This window comes from Triturus cristatus, chromosome 4_1, assembly GCF_964204655.1.
Source record: "Triturus cristatus chromosome 4_1, aTriCri1.1, whole genome shotgun sequence".
Lineage (NCBI taxonomy): Eukaryota > Metazoa > Chordata > Amphibia > Caudata > Salamandridae > Triturus > Triturus cristatus.
This window is the reverse complement of record NC_140585.1, coordinates 1,062,876,096-1,062,891,177: the sequence shown is the minus strand read 5'-3', so window position 1 is coordinate 1,062,891,177 and position 15,082 is coordinate 1,062,876,096.

Below are 15,082 nucleotides of genomic sequence, written 5' to 3'. Positions count from 1 at the left end.
AAGTCTACATGAGATACAATAAACACCACAAAGAGGCTGACAACTTTAAGATCCTTAAGCCCAGTGAACCTAGGGCCCTACTAGTGAAAGTCAAGTAAGCACCATGTATTGTGGTAATTGGAGCATTTTAAAGTCCATGCAGTTTGCATACCAGAAGTGTTATGGAAAACAGCAAAGTGTGCTCCATGGAAAAGGATGGTAAACTGCAAACGTGTGCTAGATATGCACTTAATGGATGTGAAAGTGGGCTAAGTAGGCCTTATGGACTTGGCAGACAGTGGAATATTGCAAAACAACCTGGAGAATTAAAGAATATGCAAAGTGATAGCAAGCGATGGATGGGCATTTAGGAAAATAATGTATGCTACCTGGCTATTAAAGAAAACTGCAAAGTGCTAGCTACAGATACGCAGAAACCTTAAAGTATGTTACCTGAACACACAATACAAATTTCCAAAATGTTAACTAAGATAGCGGGTAATTCCAGGAGTACATTTTATCCTTGTTTGTTTTTTGTTTTGGACTCTGGAATCGAGTCCTCTATTGAAGACAAAGGCTGCAATCACGGTTGCATTTATAAAGGCATGCTTCCTAATGTGAGTGTGGTTGCCTGTAATGGTCTGAGGCGTACACTGAGAAATAAAAAAGGTAGCCATGGAAAGTGCAGTCTGCCCTGCCAATGGGATGTAGATATTACGCAAAACTTTTGAGCATGTCATTTTTCTCCAGAGTTCAAAGTCAACTTTACTAATCTTACAAAGCTCCTTTCTTGCCTCCCTCTCTAGCTCACTTATGATAGACTGCGCAATACAGGTGGGTAAGAAATCTTGGTACCCTACTTTGTGGACGGTGGACACCCGGTTGATTTAATTAAGTACAAGACTGGTTTGACCTTTATTGTTTGTAGATGTCCTAAGATTCTGTTCCTCTTTTACTCTTCCTTTGCCTTCTGAGTTCTTCTATTTTTTTTTGGCTTTATGGTGAGACTTGTGTATCAAGTAAACAGGCTTGGTCGGAAGACGGAGATAATGTTGACACCGAATGTAGTTACTCCCCACAAGACTATTGCATACAAAAAGAACATATTATATTGGACCATCTGTGGAAATGTGGATTTTCCTGATCAGTTATGTCCCCTATCTTGGACCCCAACGGTTCTATATGCATGTTACAAGTACATGTATGTTCCCTCCAGTTCCAGTTTCTAAGACACAAACATATGTGTGTCTACCGTCAACATGTTCTCTGTCAGATCCGCCATCTATGGGCTGGATATTCGATTCCTAAGCATGACAGGCCACCGACTTTATATGGCTAAGTTACTCCATTTTTACAGTTCAGGCAAGTAGGCCCGATTCTGTCCTCAAAGCCTTTCCCTGCTCTCTGCCTCTGACAGCTTCAGCTTGAGCTCGCATCTGTATCCATGAACTTTGTCCTACTCCCTGTGCAGCTAACGGTGCCTGCCTCGGCTAGTTTTCGCCTGCCTGCCAAGAAGCTGTATTTCACCTTCGAATTATCTATTTTGCTCTTCAGCCGATGCATTCCTGTCTAGTGATTTAAGTAAACATTTCCTCTGCTCACAAGCAAGGGACTCAGCCTTTCCGTCCTCCTGCAAGTGATTCATAGCCCTGCTGCTATGGAAAGTTTTCTACCCCTCGCATCTCATATAGACACTTAGACGCTTGTACACGCACACACAGTTAGTATAGAATAGATTCTGTCCGAGAGTCCTTCCTTGTGGATAACATAGTTCTCTAAACATAGGATGTTAGATATGATTTGGGATTAGGTTGACTTGACCCCTCAGACTTTTCGTCTCCATATGTAGAGTTAATGTCAAGTCCCCTTCACCCCCTAGTTGCACGTCAATTACACGTCATACTGCTGCGCGCGCATCTATGCCAAGTATTATCTTATAGATCCACCTATGTCTGATAATCCTAACCAATCATGTTTCTTTTATTCCTTATTACGCCTAGTTTCGATTACGCACCCGTCATGTCACTTTTCTTATCAAATGTTACGCCTTCTACATTCGTTTCATTGTAATGCACTTATTATAAAAATACATGTCTATCAATAAAGTATTGTACTTCACTTCCTGAACCCTCGTGGTGACGGAACCTGAAGGCCGCGACTCGAGTCGGCCATTTTTAATGGAATAAAGCCCACTTAGAAAACCTCTTATACCACGGATTCTGCCTCTTGTTATTTTGAGCTATTTTACTTTATTTTAAGATTCCGTATGAAATTCAGTCCGGTATTTTATTTACCACATAATGGCGCCCGAACAGGGACACTTTCTCATCTCACGCGCCGGCGGTGCGTTGCAGGCCCGGTCTCCTGCCACAGCTGGACGGACCATAAACGCGTACCAGCAGGATTTCCTGTAAACTCCCTCCGGTCAAGCGGGGGCGACTGAGGCTGCGATCAACCCAGACGAGGCGGTGAGAAGTGCGAAGTATCCCGACCAGAGCCTAGCTGAGAGAGCAAGATCCGAGGTATACAGAGGCCCACCAGGTTTTCCGAAATCCCGATGTCCAGAGGGTCCGCTGTCCGCAGTCATCGAGTCCTGTCCTTTCTCTGAGGCCTTCCGTTTCAAGGAGCTACTCGGTGAGTACCATCGCCGGGGAGGCGTGTTGACGCGCACATAGGTTGTGCCGGTCAAGACGGATTTGGGTACACAAATCCGGTCTGCACTGTTTAGCAGTGTATATGTACTGTTTAGCAGTATATCAAGTATTCCGAAGTATTCAGTTATTGTCAAGAATTCAGCGTGGTGATTAGTTAGGCAGACTGTCATCATTGTCGATCATTGTTAAAATGTTTAATGTTTAATGTTTAAAGTAGTCAGAAATGTCTTGCATATTGTGGTATGAATGATTGTTCATTTGTTCACTGTTCATTATTGTGTTTTTTTCGTATTAAGTAAGTTCAAGAGTAAGTATCAGATCAGTTGTCAATATGCCGCTCTTCTCGAAGTTAAGACAGATTACTACCAGAAAAGGGGTGCTTGAAGAAGCAGTTCCTATTCCTCCTAGGGACACTCCAGGGCATTTTATGTACCATAAACATGGCTTAGATGCCATATTGTTTCTTGATCTATGGGTAGATTATACCAAGGGATTACCGGAAAGTCAGAGGTGGCCCATAGCGGGAACCTGGGATGCAGAGTGCATCATGAAAGTGGAGGAAGAGTTATGGAAAAGAAAGGTCAGACAGTCACAGAAAGACGCTGTTGAGTTATGGCGTAAAGAATCTCATAGACGAACAGAAAAAGCACGTAGACAAGAAGAGAGGAGTAAAGAAAGTTCAAATAAAGTTCAAGAAAATCTATTAATTGAGGAAGGTATCCGAGTGAAATCAGAACAAGTAAATAGACAAAGAAATGCTCTTATGAATGGTATGTATCCCCTTCTAGCCGAAGGACTACCTAAGGCTGCTCCAGAGATGCCAAAAGACTTGCCACCCCCATTATTTCCAATTAAGGTACATCCAAAAGGGCATCCCAGAACCGCAGAAGATGTTTTTCTTTCCTCATATCTAGACGACGCAGCTCCCGAGTATGCTAACTCCGCACCACATAGACCGTCTGGCGGAAGGGTTCAACGTCAGGATCAGGTATCTGTTCCCGTGCAACGGCAAGTCCCGACACAAGCTTCGGCAAGCACATCTGTTTCCGCACCTGTCTCCGCAGTCGACCCTACAGAGGTATCGACACCCATAGTTGCTGTGTCACGTTCGACGAACCCATTCACACCCGACGCCCCAGATGGGGCCACGGGAGGTGCTAGCAGTATCTTTACACCACCTAGAATAAATAAACTTGTCTTTCAAGAGTCAGCACATTCACGTACACCAAAATTCGTAAGTGAACGTACGCTTAAGGAACTCCTTGTTAATTGTAGATATGACCCGGTGGTTGGTAAAGAGGACGAAATGGTCCTGGCATCATTACGTATCAGGCGAGCCGCAGAGTATTTAGCAAGGTTACCAGGAATGACTACGCATCTAGATAACATATATCATTTTGTTCAAACAGGACGAGATCCAGGATGTATTAACAGAGCTATGGAATTCCAGAAAGTAGAAATACAGGGGGAACTGTTACGTTTCCTCATAAACTGTGTAATCAGAAATCAAGATCGTCCGGGGGTAGACCCGAATGCAATGCTTATTCTTACAAGATGGAGTCAGAATATATCAGAAGGGAGACACGATAAACAAAATTGTATAATAGCCATGTGTCGAAAAATCCGTAAAGAAATAGAGCGCATTCATGAAGAAAGATTGGGAACAGACGAGTTTGAGCAAGATGAAGTGTCCGAATCAGGGAATTCCGCAAGACAGTCAGAGACCATAGCCTATGTAGGCAGAGGAAGATCCTGTGATAATGCTAGACGTTTTCCTGATCCAATACACTCTGTATGTCCAAATAATAACAGAACGTATCCGACGCCTGTAATAAATCTGAAATCTCCTGAACATTTGTTTCACGCCGCAGATAAAATACTACGAGAACGAAGGGGTTACCACCTCCTCGATTCCATGGATGAGCAAGAATTAGCCAGATCAGCCGTTCACTGGATTGACAGTCCTGAAAAATACGGTGATGAGACCGTAGCACACACGTTTTTTAATCTCAGTGCAGATGAACAACGTTTAGCTGGAATATATATGATTCAGCAACTCCTCATATTATATAAGAGCCAACATGCTGACCCTGGTCCTTTACCTGATATATTAACGGAACTACTCACGAACAGATGGAGAGGTTCTAGTAACAAGCTAATTAAAGAGATATTAGTGTCACGTAAACAATATGTCCTTTTTGTAAATCCAGATTCTCTCTCCCTGCCCCGCAGAGAAAGAGCACCGTATTATATGGATAGACAAAATCCTTTACGAGAAGTGCACCCAATAAAAGGCGAAGACAATGAGTTTCACCGTGTATTTGTTTACACACCCATATCAAAAATGGAATTATTAGAAATGAAGAAAGTAGTACCTAGTCATGACAAAGACCCAGCGGGTTTCCACCGAGAAATTAAAGATATGTTACTGATGGGAGAGTACACCTTTCCTGATATTATGACGATATTAAAGGTGCTTTTGCCTGCTGGCATCTATGAAAAACTGAAAGAAAAAGAGTGGGAAGTGGGAGACCAAAAGATAGACTGGACAGCATTAGCAGAGGAAGAAAGAGCCCGAACTGCAGGTTCAGGGCTCGGGGATAAAGTTAAACTGTTACCAGGTTTACTAGTACAGGTACTGCCACGTTTATTAACTACAAAAAAGGAAGATTGGGGTGCAATCACAGCCTGCAAACAAAAGCAAGATGAAGACACAAGCGATTATTATGCTCGATTTGAAAAATGTTTTGGTATAAACAGTGGTATAAAAGCAAGTAGTGACTCATATCCACATTTATTTGTGACAAAATTAGTGGAAAATGCATTGCCTCCAGTGAAGAATAGAATATTGAAATTCGAGAGTACCTGGCAAAGTAACACTCCGTCACAAATGCTACAAATGTTACAGTATCATCACAATAGAATTAGGGATGAACAAGAACACGAGCATAGACGCATGAAGGATACAAAAATGAAAATGCTAGTTTCTCAGACAGTACCAGCAGAGGGTCACAAAAAGGGTGTGACACATTCTGGTGATTCTGCAGCTCCTGTAAAAGGAACCTGCAATTACTGTAAGCAACTAGGCCATTATGTACACGATTGTCCAGTCCTGAAACGTAATATAGCTACAGGTATTGCAAAAGAGAGACCACGATTAGTTAGGCAAGATCAGAATGAACAAGGAGCTATGCAGCATGGACAGTCCATGCCAGTTCAGCAACAGTCCATGCCAGCCTCACAGCAACCCATACAGTTTGTGCCAGCTGCACCACCGTTGCCTGCTACTGCCACACAAACCACAACACGACAAATGTATCAGACTGCACAGTATGAATACCCCGAGTATCAGCGTTACGCATGAACAAGCCTAGAGAGGGAAGTTGACTTACCGCTTATCGAGATTCCTGTAGATCAAGAAGGACCTTATGTACATAGTGAATTATTAGGTCAAGATAGAAAATTCTTACTCGATACAGGGGCAAGTCGAACAACAATAAAACGTAGTGAAGTTCCAGGGGCACCCCTCTCAGGCTCTCAAAATGTTTCCCTTGGTTTTTCAGGAAAACCTATTGTTAATGAAGTATCACAGCCTCTACCACTTACGATAGGACCTTTGACACGAACTACAGATTTATTGCTTACTAAATCATGCCCAGAAAATCTGTTAGGAATTAAAACTCTGAAAGCACTAGGAGCCATAATATGTTGTTCTCCGGAAGGAGTGAGGTTGTTTTTACGTGATTTTAAAGGTCACTATGTGTCCAGAGACACGGATCCTCGACTACAGACTTTACCAGTACATCTATGGGCACAAGGCCCTACGGATGTTGGCTGCATGAACATTACACCCTATCGAGTCACATTGAAAGCAGGAGTGGTACTACCACGAATGCGACAATACAAGTTACCGCATGATGCTGTAGTGGCTTTGCTGAAAATCATTGATGAGCTAATTGCCCAAGGAGTGGTTGTAGAAACAGACTCAAATATATGTAATTCACCGATAATTCCGATTCTTAAACGAACTGATCCTACTGCCCCACCAGTGTACCGATTGGTTATTGATTTGCGTGAACTAAACAAGTGTATTGTACCACAATTCCCTGTGGTCCCTGATATATCATCATTGTTGACAGCAATTGATTCCGAAGCAACATTCTTTACTGTAATCGATCTCAAGAATGCCTTTTTCAGCGTCCCAATAGATCCGGAAAGCCAATACTTGTTCGGATTCAGTTTAAATGGGCGCAGCTTTAAATTCTCACGCGCTCCCCAAGGATTCACAGAAAGCCCCAGCATCTACAGCCAAGCACTGAAACGAGAACTTGACAGTATCCACATGCCAGTCAATACTGCACTGCTTCAATATGTCGATGATCTGCTGATCACCGCGAGAAGCGAGCCAGAATGTGAAAAAGCTTCTCTGACAGTTTTACATTTCCTAGCCGACAAGGGGCACAAGGTGTCCCCTTCTAAGCTGCAATTCTGTGTTCAGCGAGTTATTTATCTTGGTCACTCGCTGTCCAAGGAGGGAAGGCAGCTTACACCAGATCGCATCCAGTTAATTGCTAACATGTCAATACCCCAGACACAAAAGGAGGTGCGGGCTTTCATAGGCCTCACTTCATATTGTAGGCAGTGGATCCCTCAGTACGCATTTCTAGCAAAACCACTCATTCAGTTAACCACACAGGAGGCAGCCACATCGACTGTTCTCCCTTGGACTCAGGAACATACACAAGCTTTTGAAAGCCTAAAGGAAGCCTTATGTCAAGCACCTGTTTTAGCAACACCATGTTATAGCAAACATTTTACACTCTTTGTTACAGAACGCGAAGGTACTGCCTTGTCAGTACTCACTCAGGATCAAGCAGGATCACGCAAGCCATGTGCTTATTTTTCCAGTACATTAGATCCCGTAGCTCAGGCTTTGCCTGCATGTCTGAAATCAGTGGCAGCGACAGCTTTAGCAATCAGACAAAGCGATGCCATAGTATTAGGACACCCATTGACAGTACAAGTACCACATGCAGTAGAGGTTCTTGTGAACCGAACACAAACACAACACTTGACCATAGCAAGACTTACCGGTTATGAACTGACATTGTTTCAACCACACATAGAGATCCGACGGTGTAATACATTGAATCCTGCTACACTATTACCTGTAATTGGAACAGACCCACTAGCTCATGATTGTGTTGAAATCATTGAAATAAAGACGAAACCTAGACAAGACTTGACAGACGTTCCATTGTTAGATCCAGACCTGACGTTGTATGTAGACGGATCGTGCATGAGAACAAGTACAGGAGATTTAGTGGCCGCGTATGCAGTCACAACAGACACTGAAGTTATTGAGACAAATTGTATAGATACTTTGTCAGCCCAAGCAGCAGAACTTATTGCTCTAACAAAAGCCTGTATTCAAGCCACAAATAAGAAAGTTAATGTATACACTGACTCACGTTATGCATTCGGAGTTGTACACGACTTCGGCGTGCTGTGGCGAGAGAGAGGTTATTTAACCTCCCATGGTGCCCACATTCAGCACGGACCCCTCATTCATGCTTTGTTAGACGCAATACATCTACCCACTGCTATATCGATTATGAAATGTAAAGCACACACGAAGGTTACTGATACCATTTCTCAAGGCAATGATTTAGCTGACAGAACAGCTAAACAGACTGCTCAGAATCGCACATTAGGCATGACAAAGCCAATAGTTCAGACACCAACACAGTGTATGACAATTAAGGATCCCGCACTTGACGTAATTGACATACAGACACATGCCACAGCAGAAGAAATGAAGAAGTGGACTGAACTAGGAGGGATCCAGACAGATCAAGGATGGATGACGAAGGAGAAATCTGTATGGTTTCTCCCTGATTCCATGGTTCAAGCCATTATAGCTACAGTTCACAGTCCAGCACATCTAGGAGAGAAGGCTATGCTAGACAGCATTCAGCACATTTGGTTCAACAAACATTTACGAGCAGCAGCTAAACAAAAAGTTCGTACCTGTATGATATGTTGTCAGTTTAATCCAGGAAAGAGTGTTCCCGTAGAGCAGGGTGGATTTCAGCCTCCTGACCATCCTTTTGAAGTCCTCCAGATGGATTATATTCAGATGGAACGTTGTCGAGGATTCAAATATGTCCTCGTAGTTGTCTGCGCTCTCTCCCGTTGGACAGAGGCGTATCCCGTATCAGATTACACTGCCCCGACTACTGCCAAGCAGCTAGTTCGAGAATTCTTCCCACGGTACGGTTTACCACGTGTTGTATATTCAGATAACGGCCAGCCTTTCTCATCCGAATTAATGAAACATGTCTCACTTTTGTTGGGATATCAGTGGAAATTCCACTGTGTCCGACACCCCGAGGCAGCAGGTCTCGTGGAACGACATAATCAACTTTTAAAAATCAGATTGTCTAAAATATGTCAGGAAAAAGGTGTGGACTGGATAGTAGCCTTACCAGTTGCGCTATTCTACATGAGAATGGTAGCACACTCTCGAACAGGGCTATCCCCTTATGAGGTGATCTTTGGTAGACCACCGAATATGTGGGGGACGCCTATACCCCGTAAAATAACTGATGTTGACTGTAATATGCTGACAGATTACCTGGCTTCTTTGATGTCTGCACTACAATCTTGTCGTTCACAGGTAGTCGCAGCTTTTCCCGACAACACCGAGGTGAAACCTCATGACGTAATCCCCGGTGATTATGTTCTCGTCAGGAATTTTGATCGGAAAACCCAACTGGAGCCAAGGTGGAGGCTTCCTAAGTTGGTCCTGCTAACGACCAGAACAGCTGTGAAGATCGAAGGGAGGAAAGGCTGGGTGCATTCCAGCCATATCAAAAAATTTCATGGACTTCCTCCTGACACAGACAGTACTGCCCGTGTGTCTTCCCCCATTGACTCAAAGCTAACCTTGGCTGAGGCCAGTAGCACCGAACTCTATAAACAGAAACTCAGGTCCAGATCCAAGCTGTCGGACGATTTGATTGTTTAAGTCCTCTCCAAGGTGAAGCGGTTGAATCTGTCCCGACATGTACCCCTTAGGTCTGAATCACGTAGAGTCCAGAATCATGATGAAACGACATGCTTATTGTAAATTACTGCGTAACCACTGTATTGTGACTTTATTAATTTTGTTTTCCTTGAGTTTTTTAATAGTTACTACAAGTATATTGTTGCATATGTACTATCCTGTTTCTAAACATGTTTTCAATATAACTGATGAACATTCTTTTAGTGACCTACCCCCACATGAGTTGTCCTATAGACTTGCGCTGCGCAATAACACCTTCATTAGTATGTTACATCATTCCCATCAGACTAGTAATGCCACCAATTGTTGGGTGTGTGGCCGACTCCCTCCCTATCAGAATACCAAAGGAGTTCTGCCTTTCTTTCCACATCCGTTCACACACAATGGCTCCTGTGGAGCATGGTTTAGTTTATTAAATTCCATAGACCCAGACACAGCAGTTTATCAACAACATTGGATATGGGGAAACCTGAATCTAGTTTTATTCAAAGTCTGTCACCCTAATAAGGAGGGTCATCCCAGTAGAACAGGAACTGATTTAGAAAATGAAGTGTATAAATTAGGTAATTTTACGCCTAATCTTATGATTTTGAATGTCAAATCCGAAGTTGAACTAATTCTGCCCACTATGTCAGTATTTCCAGTTAAGGGTGAATTATGCGTAAGAAAAGTTGGTTCCATACATATGGGCCATAGCCAATGCGTTACTACAGTAGAATATAGTGATCAAGGCAAATCTTCATTTAGAACTTCTCGCCATTCTTACTTTATATGTGGTCAGACGGCATATATGCGTCTGCCTCTAGATTGGGATGGTACCTGTTACATAGCATTCCTTTTGCCACCTGTTTTCCTAGCTCCCCCTGATTATTATCGAAATGTTCATTTAGTACACAAAAGAGAGCGTAGAGATCTCCCGGTTGTCGATTATACTGAAACGGCATGGGACAAGTATGTAGATTTCAATAAAGGTGTCTTTCCCTATATAGGTACAATATCAAATAGTAAGCTGATACGCAGACTCACCAAGACTCTTGAAGCTGTAGTAAACGAGACTATAGCCGCCCTAGGCAATCTGACAGAGGAACAATCAGTGATGAGAATTGTTGTTCTCCAGAATCGTCTTGTCCTTGACGTCATCCTGGCCGATAGGGGCGGAGCTTGCAGGATCATCGGATCCAGCTGCTGCATATTCATACCAGAAAATTCGCCATCTGTATATAAAGCTATAACCCGCCTTCATAAGATTGTAAGCCAGATACACGAGGATCCAGGCACTTGGACGTGGTCCGGGTGGTTTTGGAGTGTGATATCAGCCTGGGGATGGAGAGTTTTATCCCTCCTAGGTATTGGCCTTCTTATGCTCTTCAGTTGTTGTTTATGTCTGCAATGTGGACCAGCAATTTGTGGTCTGTGTGCCACATCATGCATTCCATATCAAATTTCTCATTCAAAATGCCGGAAGAAGAAGGAAGAAGAAATGATGCTCCATGAGCAAATCGATGGAATGATGAAGATTGATATCTCTTGAAGGGCAAGTAGGGGACAAGGAGGGAATGTGGAAATGTGGATTTTCCTGATCAGTTATGTCCCCTATCTTGGACCCCAACGGTTCTATATGCATGTTACAAGTACATGTATGTTCCCTCCAGTTCCAGTTTCTAAGACACAAACATATGTGTGTCTACCGTCAACATGTTCTCTGTCAGATCCGCCATCTATGGGCTGGATATTCGATTCCTAAGCATGACAGGCCACCGACTTTATATGGCTAAGTTACTCCATTTTTACAGTTCAGGCAAGTAGGCCCGATTCTGTCCTCAAAGCCTTTCCCTGCTCTCTGCCTCTGACAGCTTCAGCTTGAGCTCGCATCTGTATCCATGAACTTTGTCCTACTCCCTGTGCAGCTAACGGTGCCTGCCTCGGCTAGTTTTCGCCTGCCTGCCAAGAAGCTGTATTTCACCTTCGAATTATCTATTTTGCTCTTCAGCCGATGCATTCCTGTCTAGTGATTTAAGTAAACATTTCCTCTGCTCACAAGCAAGGGACTCAGCCTTTCCGTCCTCCTGCAAGTGATTCATAGCCCTGCTGCTATGGAAAGTTTTCTACCCCTCGCATCTCATATAGACACTTAGACGCTTGTACACGCACACACAGTTAGTATAGAATAGATTCTGTCCGAGAGTCCTTCCTTGTGGATAACATAGTTCTCTAAACATAGGATGTTAGATATGATTTGGGATTAGGTTGACTTGACCCCTCAGACTTTTCGTCTCCATATGTAGAGTTAATGTCAAGTCCCCGTCACCCCCTAGTTGCACGTCAATTACACGTCATACTGCTGCGCGCGCATCTATGCCAAGTATTATCTTATAGATCCACCTATGTCTGATAATCCTAACCAATCATGTTTCTTTTATTCCTTATTACGCCTAGTTTCGATTACGCACCCGTCATGTCACTTTTCTTATCAAATGTTACGCCTTCTACATTCGTTTCATTGTAATGCACTTATTATAAAAATACATGTCTATCAATAAAGTATTGTACTTCACTTCCTGAACCCTCGTGGTGACGGAACCTGAAGGCCGCGACTCGAGTCGGCCATTTTTAATGGAATAAAGCCCACTTAGAAAACCTCTTATACCACGGATTCTGCCTCTTGTTATTTTGAGCTATTTTACTTTATTTTAAGATTCCGTATGAAATTCAGTCCGGTATTTTATTTACCACAATCAACAGAATGTCTCAGATTTTGGAACTATTAATGGCTGTGTTTTGTTTATTAGAGAATGACTATTGAATATTTGTTTTGAGGATGATCTTCATGATTTGAATTGAATGTGCCTGACATAAAAATGTATATATCAACTGTTGATATGATAACGCATAGCCATTACTGCAATAACTCATATAAAAGCAAATCAAAATGATATTTAAAAAAAAAAACGTTACTAATCTTACAAACCTGCTCTCACAACTCTGATACAGGATCCAGATATCTTAATTTGTGGTGATAGAATGGTGGAACCTGCCAGTGAATTTCCCTAAATAGCTAATATGGAATTTGCAAAGTCAGCATATTTTGAGAATTGTGGAAACTTGCAGAGTGTGCTTAAAGATGTATTATGAAAACTTGCAAAGTGTGGTAAATGGGGCATTAGGGAAAATGCAAATAAATTGCAAAATAACTAAATGAAATCTCAAACAAATGCTACTTTCCTGGTTTGATTTTAAAAAAATGAAGCGTCTGCTTCAGAATATTTTGAGATAATCGCAACCCTTTGTAAAATTGTCTTTATTCCCTATCCGGACCAATAGTACTAGATGAAAGTAATAAAAATGCACCATTTACCCCTAAATTTGCCAGGCGTTCCTTAGGAAGAACCAAGAACCACCTCTGTGTCCTATGTATTTTAATCTTATCAAGGAATTACCGATGTGGTTGCAGAATGTGCTTGAAATATATATATACCATTTGCTATTGCATTTCCCTAACGTGTCCTGGGACATGACCCCCAAACCTCTGTGTAAAATTAAATTTAAATCTGAACAAGACGATCCCTATGCCACTACCCTAATGTTCTTTAGCTTGCATCGTTTATCACTAACTTCCAAATATCTACTGGGAAGAACCAATAACTTCCTCGCAGAATGTTGGCTTTTGAAATCCTTCCATTTTTTTCAAGATTTAATTTAGAAAATAATACTATCAAGTCGCATATAGAAAACAAATGAAAAAACATGTCTAGCAATCACTCTTATTTCAATCCTGTCTCCATCAGTAATAAATGTACTATAGGGTTTCTTTAATTGTTAGAAATGTTATTGTCCAACAAAGTGCTACTTATGACTTTGACAAAAACTGTGCAAAGATACAACTCGAAATTGTAACAGTTTGGACCAGTTGTTATTGCCCAATACTTTGTAGAATTAACAATGTGCAGTTATTTTTATAAGACTTCTTTGAGAAGAGCCACACCACCTTGGTCATTACACATGATTATATTTTAGTCATGCTGCTGGCTAATAGTGGGGTATGAAATATACACTGTGTCTCTTCCCTTGTTGCTTACAAAACGTTGAGGGCCCCTGCTGTAAAGAATACAGATGGGAAGTCCATCCAACACGAATGAAAAAGTAAACATTTAAACAACCCTTGTTTTAAATTCAGGCATCCTCCTGGTTATCACATCTCAATGTTTACAAACTAAAATGCGCATTAAGTATAGCACTGCACTTGAATTATGAGAACAACAAATCCAGACCGGGGGGTTACAGACTCACTAATCTGGTACAGATGAAAGATTTGTGTGCCCTAAATTAGCAGAAGCAAGTAGCCACTCAGTTTTCCAGGCTCTGACAGCAGAGGCATTATATGCCAGCTGGACTCTTCTTCTGTTTCCCAGCCATCAGCGGCCAGAAAACCTTATGATGACCAAGCCATCTGCCAAAACAAGCCTGACTCAACTCCTCCCCCCCCCCCCCCTGCCCACCAAGGAATGGTAGGTGTCCCCGCACCTAGGCGGGAAGCTTAGAAATACCACTGCTGCCCATACATGCGTGCCTGCACTGCTGTCTGTAGCTCTCCAAAAGCAGTGTTGCAAGATTGGGCTCGATCATGCACAATTGGGCTAGTTTTTGGGCTCGAGCACACACAATTAGGTTAATTCTTTCCCGGTTTTGCTAAAAAATATGAGTAAATATTGGGCTATTTTAAAAATTACTTTGTGCTATTTTTAGCATATTGGGGTAAAAATGTGTTGTGGTAACAAGTTCAGTCTTTCTCCTTTATCCACTATTCTTGAGCTGGCCAAGAGCTGGGAGCCACCCTCTAAGACATGTGACTGAAGCACTTAGAAGAGCAGCTTTGTCACACATATTACCACAATCACCTTTTAGTTATCCCACCTCCCTTATTTATCTCCTTTTGCAGACGTTTGAATGAATAATCCGAATTTTATTTGTATTAAATGTGTCATACAGTGGTAGATAGCTCATGACGCTATGACCCATTTTAAAATCTTCAACTTTGTCAGCACTGTAACCTGTTACTTGTCATGCATGAAAGTGTTGCCTGTTTACTTTATTGGACAATGTATCCATCAGTTTGTCAGACAGATTAACAGGTGAAAGCAGTATGCCACAAGACCTAGCCATGTAAATAAATATTCTTACATTTCCAAAGGTGTTTATCCAGTTTGCTTAAAATACACAGAGGTAAAATGCCTTACTGAGGTTAGAAATGAAGTCTTCTTCCAAGTTACTTGAAAATATTGTGAGCATATGTCTCAAGAAACCAATCTATGTGCCACAACCAGTGCCTTCAACTGCACCAAATGCTACTGTTACTCACACTTTTTGCAAGTCTTAAAACCAG